Source organism: Vitis vinifera, chromosome 11 (assembly GCF_030704535.1).
Source record: "Vitis vinifera cultivar Pinot Noir 40024 chromosome 11, ASM3070453v1".
In the NCBI taxonomy this organism is placed as follows: domain Eukaryota; kingdom Viridiplantae; phylum Streptophyta; class Magnoliopsida; order Vitales; family Vitaceae; genus Vitis; species Vitis vinifera.
Window position 1 is genome coordinate 8,162,536 of NC_081815.1, and position 5,731 is coordinate 8,168,266.

At 32.3% G+C, this 5,731-nt stretch overlaps 1 long non-coding RNA gene across 1 annotated transcript; it reads left to right on the forward strand.

The window, feature by feature from the left end:
- Positions 1-230: 230 nt before the first annotated feature.
- LOC104880707 (uncharacterized) lies at positions 231-904 on the forward strand. The gene is made up of 3 exons (XR_786892.3): positions 231-508; positions 611-703; positions 822-904. It is a non-coding gene; the product is annotated as an uncharacterized LOC104880707 (long non-coding RNA).
- The last annotated feature ends 4,827 nt before the right edge of the window (positions 905-5,731 follow it).

The window sequence follows — 5,731 nt, forward strand, 5'->3', positions numbered from 1 at the left end:
GAAGAGTAAAAATTAAAGTACGTCGTCATAGGCAACGAGCAGCTATGTGCAAGTCACCTTTTGTACAATTATGTGTATCAAAATACAAAAGGTTGACGAAGGAAGAGACACATGTTGCCGACTATGTGTTTGACAAGTCAAAAGATCATAGATTAGTCCCAAATCACACGTTTAGCAAGTATTGTTCTTAAAAGACTATGCTTATGGATTTTTCTAGAAAAACAAAAAAAATTACTCACGTCTTGTGTTTCATGTGATTAATAGTGAGATGTTTTGTGCATATGGTGGCTATGGCGTGACACGGGAACAACTTCAATGCTTAGTAGGGGAGAACTTCATTGATATTCCAGTAAGGTTTATGATAAATAAGAAAAAATACCTTCATCTTTCCATTGATCATTTTAACTAATGAAGAGGCATTATGTAGGTGATTTCCATGTCCTGCTGATACATGAATGCAAAAGAAGAGAATCCTTCTCGCAGACACTTTTTTAATCCATACTTTGGGGTGAGGTTTTTTCCTCGAGTACACCAAATCTTGTCCCTAATATAAGATGCATGTATAGTTTTAGTCATACATTGTTACTATGATCTCAACAACTTTTTACAGGAAATATGTGGTTCAATGAGCAAGTCTACCTCAAAATCAACACTCAAGAAAAGATTAGGTAGCTATTGTGTTAATCTTGAATGTTGCAACCAGGTAATGCTTGACTATTGTATTAATTACATAGATTGATGACAATTTTTTTAGTAATTTTGAATTTATATTTCAAATATTTAAGCCTTCATTGTTGTTATGATGATTGTTTGTTTTGTAGTTTTATATCCCCTTATTCCAATTTAATGAATAGGTCATCATGGTAATCAATTTGGACGCTAAAATGGTGGATCTACTTTCATCATATCATAGCATTCAACGGATTCACTTTGTTAATGAAGCTTCCAAATTAGTTGGATTTATGTCGCAGTTATTAAAAAATTCCTTCAAATGGAATGATGTGAATATAAATAATTTACATCCATAGTGTGCAGATATCGTTGGTGATCCAAAATTGTCAGTTACATTTTTTTTTTCATGTATTCATTTTCAATCCTAATTGGGTCCTATGTTAATAACATGTCACAAATCATACTTGTTATTACAGATGTCATACTGGGATGTATGATATTCTCTATATGCAACATTGGGATGGAAGTGGTCTTAATAGAACCATTAATTCTATAAGTTGTTAAATATGATGTTATGTTTTTATTTTCAAATGTACATGTTAAATGTTACCGGGATGTCGGGTTTAACATAAGTTTAATGTGTAGGAACGCATGAGCCTTGAAAGATTGAAATTTGCAACTCATATGGTTCTTGATAGCGAAAATGAAATTGGTGAAATGGTTACAGCTAATATTTGGTCAACCAATGATGCAGAATAGTATTGGGTAACCTTCACAATAATTTCTTTTGTTTTATTTCATTCAATTTTTTAACTATACATTCTAATTTAAACTCTAACTTGGTCATTGATAGTGAATAATAGATTTTGAGGTTATGTCATATCTTCTTTATGGTACAATAGAAGGGATAAGTTATCAATACTGTTTTCAATGCATGCATGGTTCATTTGACTACCAGGTTAGGTGCTATCTCCTCCCTATATATATAAAACTATAGTAAATGACATTTTTATTTTTTAAGGTTATATTATTGACAATTTCTTTATGCTTCCTTAAATCGTTTGTGTTCTTCCATATAACCTGTTTAAATCAGTTGATAATATTGTAATGACATGGTCTGGTTGCTTAAACTTATCCCCAATTTTCTATGTTTATGTATAATCATGAGCCAATTATTAGATAATTCAACAACCCTGTAAACCAATTTGGTCAAATGGCTGTATTTTCTATTTAGCTGAAAGAATCCTTGTTACCATCTGATTGTAGGTTTGGTTGTCTCGCATCTATATAGCAATTAATACTAAACTTAGTTTAGAGTGATTTTTTATGGTTAGACATTTAATAAGACAAAAGATGACTTGTTCCTACATTAATATTTCCTAGGGGAGTGTTGTGGAAGGAACCCTTTAAAGGAATAAGTTCCTTCATTACTCATAAGCTTTATAGGTTTTTATTATGTTTTATTTACATCTTGTGGTTAACTGTACTTCTCTTATCTTTAGGAGTTCACTGATAAGCTGATTGAGGAGGATGAATTTGATGCAGATCAAAAGGATGCATTTAAGGTGATCTGTAATTGATGATATGCATGTAACTGATTGCTCTTTCATGTAATTAACCATACCATGAACTTAAATTGTTTTGGTTGCTCAGAATTTTGTCAAAGACAATGTTCGAGAGACAAAAAAATCCAATAGACAGGTATTTTATAGCAAATACCAATCGTTGCAATAGTTTTGGTATTGCACATAAATTTCAAATATGTTGAGTACTTGTCAATTCCTTTTCTTGTAGGCTAGAAAGCCCGAAAAAAGGCCTTGCAAAAATGAGTTAGTTGACTAAAGCAGCATTTGAAAACATGAAGTTTAACAAGTTCTACTTAGTCCAGACCGATGATACTCCTAACATATCAAATGTTAAGGTACAATTTTTTTTTTTTTTTTTTGCAAAAGCTAATATTATTAACACCGCCTAATTAAAAGAAGGTGCACAAATGTACACAAGAAGTTTAGAAATAAGACATAAAGGCAATTAGATTGAGAGATTAACAAAAACACCTCTCTATAATCATCAAGAGCCTAACCAATCAACACAATCTAATATGGACAGTCATGTTAAAAGCCAAAGAGAGCATAAGAAAGAATTTGTTAGAGTTTGTTCCGATTATTCTTCATTGACAAAAACTCTAAAATGTTAAGGTACAATTTTGAACATCCCTTCTATTGAAAGAACATAATATCTTTGACACCACTATTTTTGTTTCTCCATATGAGACTATTGATAGCTTATGAATCTTGTGCATTTTGAAGCTAGCCTTGATGCGATATTCAAGATCATGGTGTATTGCTATAAGTCGTTCCCTACATAAATAGTCAAAAATTAATCTCTTGATGGAATATATGTTTAATTTATTTATCTGTTCCATGCTAACATAACCTGTCTGCTATTTTGAATATCAACTAACTGATTGCCCAAAAGCTTTGTCATTATGTGGCCATTTTTTTTCCTTGATATCAAAATGGATCAATATGACACTATTTCTAAATGGTTTGACTTTTACTTAGCTAATTAAGTTGAGTTTTTTCTATTGAGTCACCTTGTTTTCACTTGGCCACAGTTTATTGAGGGTATGTTTTGCCATCCATTCTGTGAATAAGTACAAAAAATAGTTGATTGGTTGTAGCATATCAATGAATTTGGCCTCTTCTGTTAGAGCAGACACTTGCTAATGAATGCTAATTGCATTATCTTATTTGTGCCCTCTCTACATATTTTTCAGGAAATAACTATGACTCATTAATCTTTAAATAGTAATTATTGTTGTTTGGAATGCCTTTTAGGCACCGTTTATAAACAGGTATTATGGGAAAGCTCATGAAGTTCTGTGATTGGGCTCATCAACCACCAGTATTTCTACTACAAAAGATGCCAATTGGTTTGCATTAGGGACTATAGCTAGCTATTGATTCTAGGATATGTTTCATGATGAAAGTTCATAATGGAACCCTAAATGTGTGCTAAATCTGGTGGTTTTTTCTCGGTTTCTCAAGTTTGTCTTAGCTTTCCAATTTATTTACTTTGTTAGAAGTTCTAATTTTGTCCCATCAACATTATTTCTTGTATTCCCAAAAGGTTCGATTTTGCCAATGCCATGAAATACAAATAGTTAAACTTATATCTAAAATGGCCTCCTACTGACATGAGATATATTGCATCCCGAAATTCATTTGCAGTTGAGAAGGTATGCCCACTACCCAATATTACACTCTCAAAACGACTTGACTCTAGTGGACCAACATGTGATTCAACACATCTTTGATGAAATTCTCGTGATTGCATTCTAATATTAACATCTCTTGTTGAATATGGGACCGGTGAGTTAGACCCTACAATTGTTTCGTTCAAGCTGCATTATAACATCTAATGAATAAACATAAATATTACAAAATAAATAAATACATGGAATCATTTAAGATTATATATTTTTTTGATATAACTTACCCTTGTCCTCCATTCTCAATTGTTTCATCGTCTTCAACTGTTGATGCTAAACATATATATACACGTGCACATTGGTCACTAAATTGAAACATGTTTGTCAAGTCTTCATCATTTTTCAATGGTTGAAGTGCATATAAATCAAACGGGAGAGTATATTAAAATGTTGGTCCCACTATATTGATGTTCATTTTCCCACAAATCCTTGAAACAAAATCATTATATGTCATTGATCGTTCTAAACTTAGACCCTCTCATCTCCTACCCATATATTCCACATTGCCATGTTCATCCCTTACTAGCTCTCCTCCAATGTGCAGATAACAATAAATTGTATTACTTGGATCCATTTAAATGCTACTCGATCATGTCAGCCCCTATTTAGAAGCATGAACCTTTAGTCAAGCTGAAACAATTAACTAATTTCTTAATAACACTGCATAAACCAACTTACTTATAACAAAATTGATTATCACGCCTATGACCATCATATATTAATACATCGTTTATCTTTGAAACTTTACAAACGAACTTCATTTACATTTCATAGTCTACAATTAATGGTGTAAATATAGACATGCATAGTGTATACTTAACATTAAGCAATGCAATTATTCTATTTTACTTCATAGTAATTTTCTATGTTATATAAGTTAGGGAGTGAACCTCTCAATTCATGGGCCAACCATTGTTTTGGTAACTCTTCAAGCCAAATTGTGCTAATGTCACTCTCTTCGGGCCACCCCCTTAAACAATGGGTCGACCTTTATTTTGCCCACTGCCCAAATTAAACCACAACAATGTTACAACCAAGGGCTGACTTCCAAACAATTGGGCCAACCTTTATTTTGCTCACTGCTCAGATTAAACTACAACAATGTTTACAACCAATGGCTGACCTCCAAAAAAATGGGTCAACCTTTATTTTGCCCACTGCCCAAATTAAACCACAACAATGTTTACAACTAAGGGCCGACCTCCAAACAAATGGGTTAGCCTTTATTTTGCCCACTGTCCAGATTAAACCACAACAATGTTTACAACTAAGGGTCTACCTCCAAACAAATGAGTCAGCCTTTAATTCATTTATTGGAACCTCTTACGAAAACAATAATTTCATCCAAATGTCATTAACTGAATTACGGCCAACCCCTTCATCCAAGGGTAGACCTTTATTATGACCACTACACACATAAACAAAACAAATTTCATATTTGTGGTTGTGACCATCAATTTTGAACCTAAGGCTCCACTACTATTTTCCCTAATTCCCACATAAATTCATGCTCGCTTTACTAAATTTGTTTTATTTTCTTCTTCAATTCAACCCTTATTCATTACATATTCAAAACTTTTATTAAGTAATTTATTCAAACTTTAATCCCAATCATTTTTAAAATTTATACTCATCTACTCATGACTAAACATGAATTCTTTTCCCATGCATTAGATTCACCAATTAACAACAATAAAAAATCACTCAAATTACTCATTTTGGAATCCCATATAAACAACATTAAACAACAAAACATCTCGAATCCCATATAAACAACATTAAACA